This window comes from Mus caroli, chromosome 2 (assembly GCF_900094665.2).
Source record: "Mus caroli chromosome 2, CAROLI_EIJ_v1.1, whole genome shotgun sequence".
Classification (NCBI taxonomy): Eukaryota; Metazoa; Chordata; class Mammalia; order Rodentia; family Muridae; genus Mus; species Mus caroli.
Window position 1 is genome coordinate 157,930,549 of NC_034571.1, and position 18,649 is coordinate 157,949,197.

General features: G+C 46.0%; 1 protein-coding gene across 5 annotated transcripts in view; it reads left to right on the forward strand.

Annotated features, from left to right (window-relative positions):
- Window positions 1–7,891: 7,891 nt before the first annotated feature.
- The window catches only part of Ncoa3 (nuclear receptor coactivator 3), an 82,478-nt gene continuing 71,720 nt past the window's right edge, over window positions 7,892–18,649 (forward strand). For all 5 annotated transcript variants that reach the window (XM_021185535.2, XM_021185545.2, XM_029471976.1 and 2 more), the window contains exon 1: window positions 7,892–8,018. The gene's annotated coding sequence lies outside the window, so the exon portion shown is untranslated. The remainder of the gene's footprint in view (window positions 8,019–18,649) is intronic.

Genomic DNA, 18,649 nt, shown 5'->3' on the forward strand with positions numbered 1-18,649 from the left:
AAAAAAAAAAAAAAAGAGACAAGGGCCTCACCTAGTAGCTCTGACTGGCCAGTCTAACTATGTAGACCAGGCTGGCCTGAAAGTCAAGAGAGCCACCGCCTCTACTTCTTTAGTGTTGGGATTAAAGATGTGACCCTGTGCCAAGCTCTCCACCTTAGTTTTTTGAAATAGTTGCTCACTGAACCAGGAGAGCACTGTGGTTCAGCTAGACTGGCCAGCCAGTCATCCTCAGGACCTCCTGTCCCCGCCTCTCTGGAGGTGGGATTATAGGGATGCTACACTCTCATGGGGGTGCTGGGGTGTGAATTGAGGTCTGAATGCCCGTGTGGCAAGCACTTTACCAAAGGAGCCACTTCCCCTCCCCCTCCCTTGTGAGCTAGGATCTTGCATAGCTCAGTCTGGTCTCCAACTTCATATGTGACTGAGGGTGATCACTTTGTGTTTTCATTTCCTGTGTGCTAGGATTATGGCATGTGCATCCACGTCTGGCCCAGATATGGTATCAGATCTCTTGAGTATATACCCACCACTGGAAATGCTGCGTCAGATGGCTACTCTGTTTATCATCCAAGGTATATCTCAGACATTCATTTTCTAAAATGGCTGCATGCAGTATTTTACTCTTCCATCAGTAATGCATGGAAGTTCCTGTCCGCCCCTGCTTTCTTACCGGAGACATCCTTCCTTCAGCGGGTGCTGTTCTGGTTTCTCTTCCTGTTGGTGTGATAAAATACTTCCGACAAAAGCAATCTAAGGATGAAGGGTTTATCTTGGCTCACAGCTCCAGGGGAGCTCACTGTCCTGAGTTGGGAAGTGAGGAGGCAGATCCCGGTCTCATCCCATCCACACTCAGGAAGCAAAAAGCACGGAAGGAGTTGCTACTGTTCATCTCCATGTATCCAGCCCAGCATCCCATCTGGGGAAGGGCGCCATCCAGGATGGGTGGGTCATCCCACCCTCGCTGAACACAATCAGGCTAATACCTCACAGGCAGGCCCAGAGCTCCATCTCCCAAGGGAATCTAGTTGCTGTGAAGCTGACAATGAACACTGATCATTATGCTTGGGAGATGGAGGCAGGCAGATCTTTGGGACTTTGAGGCCAGCCTAGTCTACATAGTGAGTCCCCAGACAGCCAGAGGTACTTAGTGAGAGGGACACGGTCTCAAAAACACAGAACACCTAACCTTCACAGGTACTTAGCATTTCATAGAAAATGATTTCCTCCTTCCTGCAAATATATTTCAGGAAAGCTGGGTGAGTTGCTTCAGGCCTGTAATCCCAACTCCTGAAGTAGAATTGCCATGGGTTTGAGACCAGCTTGGGCTACACAGTAGTAAATTCTACATCATTTTGGCTACAGAGAACATATGCCTGTAATCCCAGCATTTGGAAGGTGGATGCAGGGTAATTAAACTCAACATCATTTTCAACATTTCCAACTATGCAGAAAATTCTAGCCAGAGAGATGGCTCAAAGGTTAAGAGTACTGACTGAACTTCTAGAGGTCCTGAGTTCAATCCCCAGCAACCACATGGTGACATATGACCATTTTTTTTTATTGGAATCTAATGCTCTCTTCTAGCAGGTAGGTATACATGCAGGCAGAATACTGTATACATATAATAGATAAATAAATCTTTGCCGGGCAGTGGTGGTGCATGCCTTTAATCCCAGGACTTGGGAGGCAGAGGTAGGTGGATTTCCGAGTTTGAGGCCAGCCTGGTCTACAGAGTGAGTTCCAGGACAGCCAGGGCTACACAGAGAAACCCTGTCTCAAACAAAAACAAAAACAACTCCCCCCAAAAAAACCCAAAAAACAAAACAAAACAGAAACAACAACAACAAAAAGAAGGAAAGAAAGAAAAGAAAACTCTAGACCAGCTTGGACTTCAGGAGAAACTCTTAAGATGAACAAAAAATCCTGAACAAACAACAAGAAAAACAAACATTTTAGAGCGGAGAAAACACAAGCAACCAGACACGAGCTGGCTTTCCAATTCATCCAGCTAGGGAGAGCCACTTGCAGGTCACAGGCAGGGCACGTTGGCTGCAGCGGAGCTCCAGGGCTAGTTGCAAAAGGCTGCCAAGCCATCCATGGCACACACGCGCGCGCGCGCGCGCACACACACACGAAATTACAGGTCGCCAGAGCCGATTTTAAATGAAGACGGGGCGTGGCCAGTCTGGCTGCTCTTTACGACCAGTGTGGAAGCTCTAGCTGTCTCAAGACGTGTTTCCCCCACTTTAAACTAAACACACAGAGTCTCCACCAGCCCTAGATCTCCTCTGCCTGTCCCTGTTTCTCCTTCTAAGCCTGAATTCCTGCATGGGTGTGAAGCGGTTCAGACAACAGCCTCGGGGGAGGTGGGCTGGTGCCAGCTCACTTTCAGAGCTGATCTTTCCAAGCAGGGTTTTAGGCATGCGCAATGCTCAGGCCCGAGTCAACTAGTTTCTTTTGCAGGGAAACTTCAGACTGTCATGACTGCAATGATGCAAGATGGGAGGAAAATGTGGGAAATTGTTACTTTCTCGTTGGTAACCCCTGCGAGTCCGGAGCATGAAACTGACACGGGTTATCGTAGCTGTCTTAGTCCCTGCACACTTCAGGCTTGATGCGGTTCTTAGGTTCCCATTGAACCATTTCGTTCGCTCTTGTTGCTGTTCCCAGGTGAGGCGCAGAAAGTTCAAGGAACCAGCCATTAGTGCACAGCTCTGAAAGTTGAAGAACAGGCTTAGCCTGCTGAGATGGTTAAGTGCTAAAACCCATTATTTCTTTATTCCTTCGTTTAATTAATTAGTGATAGGAGGACTGAATTTAGGATATCAAGCTACAGCCTCACTGGGCTACATCCTCACTTTTCTTGCCTTTTTTCCTTTCTTCCTTCCTTTTATTTTATTTTATTTAAGTTGAGGAAGGGTTTTGCTAAGTTGTCTGGACTCATCTTGAATTTGTGATCTTCCTGTCTCAGCCTCCTAAATACCAGGGACTGTCTATAACACTACAGTGTTGTTGTTGTTGTTGTTTTAATCTCTTTTTATCTTGTTTGTTCAGAGCTGGTGATTAAATGCATGGCTTTGTCCGTGCTAGGCTACACTTGCAGCCCTATAGCCCATACTCTCAGCTCATAGCAACACAGTAAAAGACTCTGGCCCTAGCAACATGATAAAAGATGAATTCAGGGGCCGGGGACAGCAATGAGTAGAGTCTCTGTAAGCCATGCTATGGGGAGGCAGAGCCTGGAGGAGCACTGTGGGGTTCAGGGCAGCCTGGACTACCCAGTGGATTCCTGGACAGCCTGTGCTAAAAATTAGTGAGACCCTGTAACAATCAAAGAAAGGAAGCCCCCAGGCTAGATTGCACAACCAAGTGTCATTTGATCACCTGTGCACTTCAACGCCTAAGGCAGATATAGTCACTTGAACTCCTGCATTGGTCACATCTAGAGATGGCCTTCTGGCCCAGGTCCCTACTTACCATGACATATGATTTGATTGAGCTAAGTAATGCAGGGTATTGAGAGAAAAAAGAGTGTGTGGGCATAGTATTCCCCCTGACACGGGTACCAGTGCTGACTTCATTTGGGGGCTTCCTCGTGACTTGGTGTGATGCTGCAGCAGTGACAGCCACCAGGTGAGCATGAGATTAAGGTCAGAGTGAGGTCACGCTGTGAGGCAAGACCACAACCTTTATTGCCTCATGCTTTATGAGCAGGCTCTGCAGTAATTGTTGCTCAGAATTTTATTTATTTTTAAGATTTTATTTTATTTTGCTTTTCTGAGACAGGGTTTCTCTTTGTAGCCCTGGATGTCCAGGAATTCACTCTGTGAACCAGGCTGGCCTAGAACTTAGATCTTCCTGCCTCTGTCTCCTGAGAGCTGGAACTAAAGTGGTGTGCCGCCATCACCTCCTGCCCCATTGCTACTCTTGATTTTAGTCAAAAGGTCAAGACCTGAGCTACCTCCAGGAATTCTCCAGTCCAGAAGACTGTTAGAGATCTCTGTCACTTGTGCAGAGGTGAAGAGGTGTGACGTGGAAGAGCCCGGGGGCTTGGCCAGGTGTCTGTCCTTGGTCAAGTGACTGACTTGTTCAAGCCTCCATTTACTCCTCTCTGAAATGGGGTGTAATCAGCATCCGTGCAACGATGACATGCATGGGGGCGAGGAAGCACAAAAAGCTCTTGAAAAGCTGGGTGTGCTGCTGCCCTCCAGATCCCAGGAGGACGGCTGTGAGTTTGCAGCCAGCTTGAGCGGCAGCTTAAGACCCTGCCTCAAAATAAAACAAAAAGCAAGACAAAACAAAACAAACCCATTAAGAAAACAAAAATAAACCCCCAAAGTATTTGGAACATACAAGTGCTCTGTGAGTTCTGGCTGGTACTGTCCTCCCTGTCCCACAGCAACCAACTTTCCTACTTTGTAAATGTTCTGAGTCTACAGAAAGTCTGAAAGTCTATGAGAAACATGGGGTGAGGGTACAGCTCAAAATGCTAGAGCCAGTACTTAGCTTGCATAAGGCTCTGGGTTCAATCCTAGCACCCAAAGCTGCAACGGCCTGTACCTGTCTATAGTTGGCTTTCAGTTGCTGGGATCAACACCAGGACCAAAAGGGTTGATTTCCATCACCTAGGAAGCCAAGACAGGAACTGAAGTAGAGGACATGGAGAAACACTACCTATCGGGTTGTTCAGTCTGCATTCTTGTACATCCCAGAACTGCTTGTTTGGGGATGGCACTGCCCTTAACAGGGCCTAAGCCTGCCACATCAACCATTAATCAAGAAAATGAGACGCAGATCTGTCTACAGGTCAGTGTGATGAAAGCCTTTTCTCACTTGAGATGTCCTCTTCCCAGATGGCTCTAGTTTGTGTCAAATTGCCAAAAAAAAAAAAAAAAAAAAAAAAAAAAAAAAATAAAAAGAAAAACAAAGAAAAAAAAAAAAAAAAAAAAAAAAAAAAAAAAAAAACCCCAAACCCAAAAATCCTCAAAACCAATTAGCCCACATAGTGTTCTAAAAGAAAATCTATTCACAATGCCACATTTGCCCCCACACACCCTTGCCACCATCCTGCATTGTTTTTTCCTTCGAGACATTTGAGAGTAAATTGTAGGGAAGCCCACCAGCTTATAGAATTGTGATCACCTTTATTTTCTGGAGGAGGGTGGGGCATGACATGGTACAGGATGGAAGATAGCTTTCAGGATTTGGTTCTCTCCTTCTGTTCTGAGACCTCACTCTTCAGGCTTGATGGCAAGGGACTATATCTGCTGACCCATTTGCTAGCCTTCTGTGATGGTTTTATATTTCATCTCAGTCAAGTGAGCGACAAGTTGTACTCGTTAAGTCTTTAAAAGTCACTCTGGTGGTCTGTTCTTTACGTCTACAACATGGAATGTGGCCAGTAGAATACATTCCTTTTTGGAATTTGAACTAATTTTTCTCTCCCTCCCTCTCTCCCTCCATCTTTCTTCCTTCCAGTAGCCTCTTATTGGGTAGCCCTGGCATGCATGCCTGGCCCTGTCCTCTTGACAATCCTGTTGCCTCAGCCTCCTGAGTCCTGGGATTGCAGGATACCATGTGTAGGCTGGCCTGGGATTTCAGACGTAGTGGAGGATAACCTTTGTCCTTTTACCTCCTAAATGGAAGGATTACAGGTGTGTCCTACCAGGCCTAGCTCTGGTGCTAATCTTGTTGGTGCTAATCTTTGGGGCCCTCAAAGGACAGGGACGTACAAGAAGGCTGTGTGCAGGGCTGGCAGCTGCTGTTGGGTCTTGCCTGGGACCTCAGCCTCTGTCAACTGGTGCTTCCTTTCCCTCTGGATTCTCATAGATCTAGAGTTGGGGCCAGGAAGGAGGAAGTAGGAGCTGGCAGCATTCTTAAGCTCTAGGCTCCTCACCCTGTGACTTGTGTTTCCTTGTGGCAACTGTCTTAGAACCAAGCCTAATTCGTTTTTTTTTGTTTTTTTTTGTTTTTTCGAGACAGGGTTTCTCTGTGTAGCCCTGGCTGTCCTGGCACTCACTTTGTAGACCAGGCTGGCCTCGAACTCAGAAATCCGCCTGCCTCTGCCTCCCGAGTGCTGGGATTAAAGGCATGCGCCACCACGCCCGGCCCAAGCCTAATTCGAAGAAGGGACACAAACAAGTCAATCCCTTCATGGAAGAGTAGTCTGGGCAAACAGGGAAGGATGAAGGATGAAGGCAGAGCAGCATCTTCACTGATTATCTACCTGAGCAAGTCACCCAGCTACTTTAAATTCTGGCTCTAGCACCAGCCAGATGCTGTTGCAGGGTCACCTGCTTACCCCACCCAAAGCAGCGGCATGTCTGACTTCTTTTTGGATCTTTTACTGAAACAATTGAATTATTTTTTTTACTGTTCATATCTGTTATGCTCTCAACATATACATATATAAATATTATGTATATGTCTGAATATGGATAAAATTTCAGTACAGTACTGCACTTGAATCAGTAATTATTTATTTTAATGTACTTTTGTTACATTTAGAATTATTATTACTATTATTAGTTTTAAGATAATAAAATATTTCTCTATGTAGCCCTGGATGGCCTAGAACTCAGAGATCCACTTGCCTCTGCCTCCTGAGTACAGGGTTTAAGGGTGTGCACCACTACACCAGGCTTGGGGTTTGGCTGCCCTGTGATAACTCCAATGGTAAAGAGTGGACACTTGCAGAACAGTAAAGTAGTGCAGGTGGGAAATCCTTGAGGTGACAGTAGAACCTTAGGATAGGCATAGTCTTATTCACACTGAAGACATTTTATACAGTTGTGCCCCAAGACGTTGTCTATTTTTTCCCATTAACTCCAAATTCCTTTCTAAGTTCTTTTTACCTAAGAACTATCCATAAACCGGGGTTGCTAGTGCACGCCTTTAATCCAGCACTAGGGAGGCAGAGGCAGCCAGGTTTCTAAATTGGAGTCTAGCCTGGCCTACATTTATTGAATTTAACTTTGACCTTATTTATTTTGGTCGGACTCCCCTCACCCCCCAACTTGGCTTTAAATCCCTGCTTTGAAGGACGACTTTGAGTTTTTGATTCTTGTTTCCACCCCGGAGCCATGGGATTGCCTTCACTTGCTACCATCGGCTTTCTTGGTGGAGAGGCTGGATCCGTAGAATACTGCGCATTCTGTGTTTTGAAATTTTTTTTTATTATTTATTTTTTTATTTTCCTATTCCGTTAGATTCAGGTCACTTAACTTGGTAGCTTTCTGCACCGCATCCTATCGGGAGACATGGCGTGACAGTTTGAGCCACTTTTGGTGGCACCAAGCTTAAGATGCTCTTGGTTAAGGTTCCCACTGTAACGCAAGCTGTTCTCTGGTTTAAATCACGATATGCAGAGACCAAATCTGGGGACTGAACACCTTGTGACCCAAAACCTTTTTTTTTTTTTCCTTCGAGACAGGGTTTCTGTATAGCCCTGGCTGTCCTGGAACTGACTTTGTAGACCAGGCTGGCCTCGAACTCAGAAATCCGCCTGCCTCTGCCTCCCAAGTGCTGGGATTAAAGGCGTGCGCCATCACCCCACGGCCCAAAACCTTTTCAAGTCAGTGACTTAGCAGGGCTCCTGACCTAGGGCCTCAGTTTGCTCGTCTGAAAAGTAAGGACAACGCCCCCTCAGCTATTGGTCTTGTGGGACGGTGCTTGGCGCACAATGAACACTCCATTGATGTCAGGAATTCCAGGATGGAGACAGGCACTAGGGAAAACGAACCCAGAACGTCCTCTTCACCTCCAGCCGCTGGGTGAGCTGAGGGGAAGCCAGGCCTCGCGGCCACGCCCCCTGCCTCGCGCACGGCCCCCTGGGACCCGTAGTGCTGGGCGTGGCCGCGGGACTACAAATCCCGGCGGCTCCCGCGCCGCGGCTTCAGCGGCGGCTGCCTCAGCTCCTCAGAGCGCCGGCGGCGGCCTCGGCGGAGTCGGTGTCGGCGGCCGGGGCTGAGCTGTGAGTTTCCGATCGAGAACAGCGTTGGGGAAGATGGCGGCGAGCGGTGAGTGGAGAGAAAGGCAGCTGCGAGCGGCGGGCGAGGCCGGCGGCATGGCCTGAGGCGGGGGTCCTGGGGTCGCCAGCAATGCGCGGCGCAGGCGACAGGGATAGCGCGGGCGGCGCTGGGCTCCGGGGCCCGTGCAGGGTCGCGAGGAGTTCGCGGCCGCGGCCTCTGCTTGCCGCTGGGGCTCCCCCCGCCGAATCGCGGGTCGGAGAAGCTCAGCCGAGCCTCCTCTTTCCGCCGGCGCCGCCCGGCGGAGCGGACACGGGCGGCTCCTCCGGCCGAAGCTGCGGCTCCGCTGCGAGCGGGCGCGGCGGACACGGAGTGTGCGGTGCCCGCGGGGTGAGCGCGGGGTGTGTGCGGGGTGAGAGTGGGGTCTGTGGCGTGTGCGGGGTGTGTGACATGGATGTGGGGGTCTGCGGGTTGTGCCAGGTGTGTGGGGGTGGCCCCGGAGTCCGCCAGGTGTGTGGGGTGGATGCAGGCTGCGTGCGGGGGTCTGCAGGGTGGATGCTGGGCGAGGGAGCTGAGTGCGGTGTGCGAGGTGTGTGCTGGTGTGTGCCGGGTGAGTGGAGGTGCGAGGGGTGAGTGCAAGGTCTGCGATCTGTGCGGGGCGAGGACCGGGTGGATGCGGGGTCCGCGATGTCTCCAGGGTGGATGCTTGGCGGACGAGGAGTCCGAGGTGTGTGTAGCGTGGATGCAGGGTCGGCCGTCTGTATGGGATGAGTGTGGGGGTCTCTCCCTCTCTGTGCGGCGTGGATAGGGGCTCTGCCGTCTGGGGTCGCCTATCATCGAGGCCGCTTTCATCTTCCGAAATTCCCAGTCTAGGTTCGTTCATTGATTCTGTTTGCAGTAGTTTAAATGAAGTGGGAGGCAATGCTACTTCCTAGGCAGCTTGAGGGTGGCTAGGGTGGAAAAGTTAAGCAGATGAGCAGCTCGCAGAGGCCAGAGCATCGTAGGCCCGCGGAGCAGGAGCCTAGGACTCCACACTGTATGACACTGGAAGGTTGGAGAGTGTCTTTAAGTCGAGAAACTTTTTCCCCCTCCCAAATGTGAAGACTTACTTTTTTTTTTTTTTTTTTTTTTTGTTGCAGTTTCTGAGTAGCGCTTCAAAGCCAACTTGTTTTTGTAATTAAGCTTGTGAGGTAAAAAACCAGGAAGGCGAGTCAGTCCCCTGTCAGCTGAAGTGGCTAGGTGGGTGAGAGGTCCTATATCAGGGTTTCTGTGGCCTGAGATTTAAACCTCGGATTGGTTGACTGATCTCTGCTGCACCAAAGCCTCCTCAGCATTTGTTCCTGCAGGTTGTTGCAGAAATGAGTTGCTGGAGTTAAGGGTGCATGGATTCAGATCTTCAGCAGATACTGCTGTGGACTAACAGGGCAGTGCAAACCTCTGAGTTTGTGAGCTGTTTGTACTTTTAAAACCTTAAAATGGCTATCAAGTATTTAGAATAGGTTTTTCCACATCGGATACCCAACTGAAAAGTCTGAAAATACTGAAAAAGGAATCTCTTCCACTAGAAACCCTGTCTGTGGCAATGACTGTTAGCATTTCTTGGAGTAAGTTTGGCTTTGGAACTAAAGTATTTTCATTAGAAACAAACCCCAGCTGGTATATACTGAGAGCAGGAACAGGGAGGGGGTTAGTGTTTTCTTTTTTTGCTATTTTAAACTTGCAGGAGCTGGAGAGATGGCTCAGAGCTTAAGAACATTGGTTGCTGCTCTACTAGAGGACCTGGGATTGACCCGCAGCATCCAGCAACCATCTATGGCTCCAGTTCCAGGGGATCGGTCGCCCTCTTCTGGCCTCTGTGGACATCAGGCACCCACCTAGTGCACTGATTGACATGAATTTAAAAAAAATCTCGATAGTTGTTAGGCTGTTGAATTTAGTGCTACTGCTGTTTGCTGTATTAAAATCCTTAAAGAAACAATAGTCTGTGGGATGTGGAACCCTGAGGCTTTCATTGTAAGAGGAAGCCTCTGTTTGTAACATGTAAAGTGATACCTACCACTGTAGCTCCTGTGTTACAGGAGGTAGCTTCAGGTTCTGAATTTAAATGAGCAGTAATCTAAACTGCCTGTGATCCCAAATTATAGAGTATTTTATATGTTGATAGAAAAGGCTTAATTGTCCAATCAGCATTAAAAAAACAAAAAGGCACATGCTAGCTTTCAGCATATAGAAGGAAGTACATTTTATAGCTGGGGATTGTAGGCAAAAGGGGAGGCTCTAATTGTAAGCAGTGATGGAGGACATTTTCATCAGAAAACACCCTTTAAAGAGGACTTCAAAACACCAACTTCAGCATATAATCAAGATGGTCTTTTTTTTAAAGATTATTTTATTTTTATGTGTGTGAGTATTTTGTGTATATGTATGTCTGAGCATCATGTGCATCCTTATTGCTTAAAAGGTCAGAAGAGAATCCCTTCTGTCAGATCCCTGGAACTGAATTTAAGGATGCTTTGTGAGTAGGGCATACATAATGTTTTATGCCTTTAATCTCGGGATTCTGGTGGCAGAAGTGGATGTATCTCTGAAGCCGGCCTGGTCTACAGAATGATAGCCAGTGCTATATAGAGAAACCCTGTTTCCAAAAAAAAAAAAAAAAAAACCAAAAAAAACCCAAAACAAACAAAAGCTATCATGAGGGTGTTGGGAATTAAACCTAGGTAGTAGGAACAGCCAGTGCTCTTAACCACTGAACTATATATCCAGTTCCCCAAATTTACATGTATGTGTGTTTGGTCTGTGTGTATGTTGGTTGGTACACCACATGTTGCCTGTGCCTGGTGTCTGTGGAGGCCAGAAGATAACGTTAGATTCCTTGGAATTCAGTTACAAATAGTGAGCTGCCATGTATATGCTGATATTCAAACCCTGGTCCTCTGAAAGTGTAGCAAGTGCTTTAAACCACTACACCGCCATTTCTCCAGCCCGTCTTTGGTGTTTTGAGATGCTCAGGCCCGTGTGGAACCCGGAGCTTATATTTCTGGTTGGTCTTGAACTCGTGATCTTCCTGCCTCGCCCTTCAGACGCTTGGATTAGAGATTTATGACACCTCAGGATTATTTATTACCTTTTGTAAGCCTCTGAATCATGAAGTTAATTAATTTAGCAGCTAGGTTGGCCTCGATTGAACTCAGCCTCCTGTTTCAGTTTCTCAAGTGAGAATGAAGACTTGTTCCACTTTGTTTTGCTAGAATGATTTTAAAAATTACTCCAGAGGAGTTGGAGAGATGGCCGGGGGTAAGAGCCCTTGCAGCTTCTCCTAGGACCCAGGTTTGATTCTTAGTCCCCACATGGTCTCACACTTAATAAGCTCCGTGGTATCCAGTGCCCTTATGCCTTCCCCAGGCTTCTGTACACGCCGCACATACATACATATAGTGAATAATCATACATAAAATAAAAATAAATAATATTTAAAAAAATGCTAACAGTTCATTACAGTTATTGAATGGGAGCAGGAGAGGTGACTTACTGGTTTTCAGGAGGACTTTGGTTCCCTTGCCAGCACCCACAAGGCTGCTCACTCATCTGTAACTTCAGTTCTGGCGATCATGCTCTCTTCTGGCTTCCACAGTCTCTTGTGTGCCTGTGGAGGACATAGGACTCATGTAGGCACACATACATTAGGAAATAATGGGGTAGAAAAAACCCCAGCATGATAGTAATGCTAGGTTATCAGGGATTATATTAAATAATTTCTGACTTTAACAAAAATTTTTAATTTATATTTTATGTGTATAAGTGTTTGCCTGCATACATGTCTGCGCCTATGTGTGCTTCGTGCCTGAGGAGGCTTCCAATCCCCTGGGACTCTCGAGTTATTGACAGTTGTGAGCTACCCTGGGGCTGCTTGGATTCCTGAATCCCCTGCAAGAGCAGCCAGTGCTCTTATCCCCTGAGCTATTTTTCCAGCCCATGTCTACATTCTTTTTTTTTTTTTTAATGTGTGCTGATTCACACCCCTAGCTCATTTCATTATGCTTCGAAAGTGATTTTAGGATGCATTTTCCCTGGTATAAAAATTCTGTAGGGCACCTCCACCCTCTTAGTAAATATGAACTCATTTATTAAGGAGGGAGTGCACTCTGAGGCCTGAGATCCTCTCTCTGGGTAGTGTGTGAAGAAAATACTTGTTTGAAGTGATTACTTACAACATCTTATTTTCTTCTTGGGTGCTGGGAGTGAGCCCCAAGGCAAGGCCTCATGCATGCTTGGCAAGTGTTTTGTAACTGAACTGAATCTCCAGCCCATTAAGGCCTTCGTTATCTTTTTTTCCCCCTTATGATATAGACCAGAGTAGCTTCCAACTTGGTTCTGCGGGTCCTTCCTCTATTTTGTGTGTGTGGTCTAGCACTAATGCCTTTTTAAAAAAAATAATTATTTATTTATTTTATGTATATGAATACCACTGTAGCTGTCTTCAGACACACCAGAAGAAGGCTTTAGATCCCATTACAGATAGTTGTGAGCCACCATGTGGTTGCTGGGAATTGAACTCGGGACCTCTGGAAGAGCAGTCAGTGCTCTTCACCACTAAGCCATCTCTCCAGCCCCCACTAATGCCTTTAAAAAGAAAATATATTTAGCCGGGCGTGGTGGCGCACACCTTTAATCCCAGCACTCAGGAGGCAGAGGCAGGCGGATTTCTGAGTTCGAGGCCAGCCTGGTCTACAAAGTGAGCTCCAGGACAGCCAGGGCTATGCAGAGAAACCCTGTCTCGAAAAATCAAAAAAAAAAAAAATATATATATTTGTCTTTGTTTTTTGTTTTTTTTTTAATTTATTTTATGTATGAGTGCTCTGCTGCATGTACACTTGGATGCCAGAAGAGGGCGTCAGATCCCTTTATAGATGGCCATGAGCTGCCACGTGGGTGCTGGGACTGGAACTCAGGACCTGGAAGAGCAGCCAGTGCCATCTCTCCAGCCCCATGAATGCGTTCTTTTTGTTTGTTTGTTTGTTTTGTTTTTGTTTTTGAGACAGGGTTTCTCTGTGTAGTCCTGGCTGTCCTTGAACTTACTTTGTAGACCAGGCTGGCCTCGAACTCAGAAATTCCCCTGCTTCTGCCTCCCAAGTGCTGGGATTAAAGGCGTGCGCCACCACCGCCTGGCCCAAGTTCCTTTTTAAAAATTGTTTTTGTGGGTTTTTTTTTTTTTTTTTTTTTTGGTCTCAAAAAATAGTTCCTGGTTGGCCTGGCCTGGTTGGTAGGTCAGGCTGGTCTTGAGCCTTTTTTTTTTTTTTGGGAGTGGGGTGGGGCTTAAAACAGGGTTTCTTTTCTCTATGTAGCCCTTGATTTCATCAAGCTTGCAAGGTAGACCAGGCTGGCCTTGAACTCAGATCCCCCTGCCTCTGCCTCCCAAGTGCTGGAATTAAAGACATGCGCCACCATGCCGGACTTGATCCATGTTTTTAGTTTGCATTTTTTTTTTTTTTTCTTTTTTCTGAGAATGGATCTTCCTGGCTGGCCTGTAACTTTACTAGGCTGGCCTGGACTGGAAGTGCTGCTTCTGCATCTGTCTTCCAAGAAATGGAATGAAATTACAAATTATTTTAAAATTATTTTATTACTTTATGCATATGGGTATTTTTGTCTCTGTGCATGTATATATCCCACAGTGCCTGCTGAGGTCAGAAGAAGGTGCTTGACTCCCTGGAGCTGGAGTTACAGACGGTTATGAGCTGCAGTGTGGGTGCTGGGATTGAACCTAGGACCTGTTGCAAAAGCAGCAAGTGCTTGTCTAACCACTGAGCCAATTCTCCAATCCCAACAACTTTTTTTTTTTTTTTTAAATGTATTCGTGCATGTGTGTACACGCACGTACCTGTGAGTTCATGTGCCAGGAAGCCCATTTTGAATCATTGAAATTATAGTTTCTTGCTATGTCAGGGACATTCTACTAACAAAAGAAAATTTACAAAATTCAGTCTTGGCCTAGAGTCATGGCTCAGTGGTTAAAGGTTTTGGATCACCTAACAACCTGAGTTAGGTCCCTGCATCTCATTAATGGGGTACCCCCTGGAAAGCCCACACCTGCACTGACTTAGAGCACATCTCCATCCAGTCTCCTGTGCCATAGCTGTGTGGCTCCAGAGTAGCCCTATTAAGTTGAAAACTGCTGTGGGAGAACAATTTCAGAGTGTCTTTTAGCCTGGGTAATAGGGTTAGGTAAAACAGGGAAACCCAAATGCTGCTGTCCTGTCTCTAATTGGTTGTTGGGTTTCTCTTTGCGTTTAAAAACTCTGTAATTTTAATTGTCTGCCAGAGGATGTACTTTTGAAACTTTTGAAGTTGTTGCAAGTTTAGAATGACTATTGCCTCCAGTGGCAGTTTGTCTACATAGCAAATTGGCCACATTTAATACCCCGTTACTCTGCTGAGGCTTCCTGGGATTGGAAAAACAAGAGTTGTTCTTGTTGCTTGTCATCCATTGAGCAAGGGATCGCTGAACCAGCTGGTTTGGGCCACAATATAATACCTAGTAGCATGGTGTAGTCTCTGCTGTATTTACTGGCTAGAGCTCTGGGGGCCACACAGTGATTTCTCTAGTGTTCGAAAGGATGTGACTTGGGTTGCAGGGAGTTCTGAGATGGGGTGCTGCAATGAAATGTGGCTCTCACCTTGAGCACATTTTAGTGGAGGAGGACCTCGGTGGACCTAGAGGATCCTTAGTTACTGTTAGGTAAATATGTATCCATTGTTTCCTTAGGGGGCTTCTGGTTTTTGTTGTTGTTGTTGGGCTAAGACCATATTTATTCAGTTCACAGCTCTAACCTGTTTTCAATCTCCCAACAAATGATGGAATTGACTTGATTTATCACTTTTGCTTTTCCTATCTCTGTTGGAAAGTTGTTAAAGAACAGGAAAAGGTCCCGAAGATCCTCAGCAGGAGTCAGTGAGGCTGGCTCATCACACACTAGATAATCTGTTTGGCCTGCAAATGGAGTTGCCAGTTTGTCAGCATTCATTTAGCTTGGTAGGAATTTCTGTCTAGGTAGGTCAGTTTACAGTGGGCAGTTATAAAGGCTTAGTTAACTAACCATACCATAGTCATGTGGGCTACAGGCAGGGTAAGGAGTCTCACCTGACTGACCAAATATATCTTGGAAAAAAATGTTCTCAGAGCAAATGAGCTAGTATCTTCCCCGCCCCAATTAGTTATCTGTTCTGTTTTGCTTCTCTGTGATGGATTCAAGAAAAGGTGTGACTTTTTGGTAGACTATTTTATACTGCTGTTTTGTTGAGAGGTCTGACTTCCTTGGTCAGAGGCGGCTGTGAGGGATGAAGCTTCCCTGTAATACTGAATTCTTGGTTATCCCTAGAATGGTGGGAAGGGAATCCTGGCCCAGGCTGCACAGCTGCTGGATGGGAAGGGCTTCAGAAGTCTGCCCTGTCCTCACGTGGATGAACCTGATGCCCGGTTGAATGTTAATTGTAAAGGTTGAATTCCACTGCACTAACTTCAGGGGCCTGATATTTTGTTGTAATAATAGAGTAAGGATTTATCAGATGTTGTTGGTCCTTTTCAGTTCTGCAAGTAACTTGGGAAGTTGCTGTTCATTTTACCAGTGTGACAAGCTGTTACTCCCGAAGCTTCCATTTAATGCTTTTGGACAAAGGGCAAAAAAAAAAAAAAAAAAAAAAAAAAAAAGTCCATGGTCTGCTGGGGAGAAACTTAACCACCTGTGTTTGAGTCTCTTCACTGGGAGAGCTCAGCAGTCTGGTAAGATTTGACTGAGTGTCCCACATTCAAAATGTGATCAGAGGAAATGAGACTCCAGGTCGGCAGGCGATTGCTGGTAATCTCTTCTGTTCTCGGAAACTTTAAGATGCGTAAATGCCTTTCATTCTGGTGTAAACGTCTAAGAAGGGACGCCTTGGCCTTTTCATAGTTTGAGACACTTGGTAGTTCCCCCTTTTAAAATGTGATGGTGATATTTCAGTGTTTAATGTTGACAATTTTGATATAAATTTGAATATTCCCCCCCAAACTGGTTTAATATATCCATGAGAAAAAATCTATCCTGTGCTTAGTCAGAAGTATTTTTTCCCCTCCTGTTATGTACATTTTTACTGGCTTTTTACCAAGCTATTTGTAGCTCATCATACCCAAGGCTGGCAACTTTCGGTTTGCTTAGAATTTTGGTTGGTGCAGCAAGACATTTTTGAGGCCATTCTTTTCAGTAGATGGTCCATGAAGGAGGGAAATCTGAAAGAGGGAATTTCAAAGCAACCCAAGCAGCGGTTGAAAGTCCTCTGGTCTTGAGAATAATGACTGGCGGGCAGGCAGGAAGCCTGCAGCTGTGTTGTGGTATTGTTCCTCCATCTCTGGCATCTGAGAGCTTCAATACAATAGAGGAGAAAGCCCGGGGAGGGAGAGAAAGGCATCACTAGGAAAAGCGAACTCTCTGCTCAACTGAAATCCAAGACCAAATTATTTTATTTAAGAACAATTGTTTCTCATAATCTGTCCCAAACTGACATTTTTTATAATGGAAGTTAACTGCTATTTGGAAGAGCCGCAGGATCCCTGCCTCAGTTTCAAAACAACTGAAAAAGATACACGTAAGGAAGCCTGGAGTGTTTTCCTCCAGCTGCTGTCGGAGCAGTGTCCTTTGTTACTTTGAGGAGAGTTCTGGTGGTGAAGAGTTCAATATTCTGTACGCCTTTGGCAGTCTCTCTCTAGGGCTGTTCTTACTTTTGAGACTCCTGTGTACCCGACCGGTCCCTATGACATGGCATGGGGACACCCTCCCTGCCAAGCTCCTGTTTTTATTTTTTATATTTCAGACAGGGCCTTGTAGGGCTTGGCACTTCTATCTAGAGTGGGTGGATTTCCATCTTGTGATCCTCCTGCCTCTGCCTCCCAAATGCTGGGATTACATGTGCATACTACCAACTCCTCATATCAGCTCTTCCTGTCAGATGATTTAAACTTAGTCACAGCTCTTAGTGCTGACTTACTGTGAAGATTTCCCTAGAAGCTGTGGACCTACGTGGTGTGTGCTGTCCAGTGGGGGAGACGGGGATGTGGGTGGATCTTTTGTAGCCAGGGCTGGAGTTTATTGCTGTGTAGCAGGAGAACCCCAGTGCTGAGTTTATGGGCCACTGCTGGTTTGTCCTCTTTTATTTGACTAGTTGTAGGGCTTTGTTTTTGTTTTTTGACAAGGTCTGTGTAACCCTGGAACCCCAGACCAGGCTGGCCTTGATCTGCTTGCCTGTACCAACACACTCTGCTGATAGTTGTGTTTTAATGACACAACTCTTATCCCAGCCAAAGTCTCCCCTGCTGTTGGAACCTGTTTGACAGCAACTAGGAAAGCCAAATTCCTCTGGAGGACAACTCCCCATATCTTGCCTACCTTGGAGGGTCAGAGGTGTGCTTTCATAGACTAGAGTATTACCATATTTTACAAATGATTTTCATTAGAAATTAAGATGGGACTCAAGGTCCATGACCTTAGGGACTTTGCTGTTGTAGATGTGGCTGTGTAAAGTTGGAAAATGGTTTCCTAAGTTGGGTGTGGGGGTTCATGCCTGTAAGCCCTGCATTTGAGAGGTTAAGGCAGGAGGATCATCAAAATTTGAAGCAATTGTATGTTGTAGATTAAAACCCTGGCTTGACAAACAAAACAAACCAAATCCTAACAAAAAGTAAGAAGAAAGCTGAGCTGAGTGAGCACCTATGACCTCGGTAGCAGGGCACCTGAGCTTGATTTTCAGCTCTGGCTCCTGGTGACTGACAACTACTCTAAGTCCAGCTCCAGGGCATCTTTGTTAGATCTTTTTACTCTGCTATTCTGTCTTTGTAACTATTCATATACATGCACATACACAGACACACACATACATTAAGACAGACAAGTTAGACAAATTTAACAAGCAAACAGAAGAGGTTGAGGCAAGAGGATCTTTAGTTCAAGGTCAGCCTGGGATGCTATTAAGATCTTGTCTGGTGAGGTAGCTCAGTGCACTTGGCAAGCCTGATGACCCCACATGGTGGAAAGAACTGACACCATCAGTTACCCTTTGACCTTCACTTGCCTGCAGTGGAGTCCACTGCCTTTCTCAAATAGGTAAGCAATAGAAAGCAGGAAGGAATAAAGGAAAGAAGACCCTGTTGGAAAAAAGAAAAAACTAAACTAGATTAGTGTTGGTGTACTTTGCATATCAATCTCGAGGTCTTGAGTTTGATCCTCAACTCTCCTACCCGACCCCACATTTAAAAAAGTTTCCACTTTTATAGATACAGCTTCAAGTAGTATTAGTTAAAAAAATTTTTGTTTTGAGGGCATTTTTCTGGGGTTGGAAGGTGGTGGTGGTGGTGCACGCCTTTAATCTCAGCACTAGGGAGGTAGAGGCAGGCAGATCTTTGAGAGTTCAAGGCCAGCCTGGTCTAAAAATCAAGTTCCAGGAAAGCCAGACCTGAACATCTCCAAAAGCCAACTATATATATATATATTAATTTTTAATATTTTTATTACATATTTTCCTCAATTACATTTCCAATGTTATCCCAAAAGTCCCCCATAGCGCCCGCCACTTCCCTACCCACCCATTCCCATTCTTTTGGCCCTGGCATTCCCCTATATTGGGGCATATAAAGTTTGCAAGTCCAATGGGCC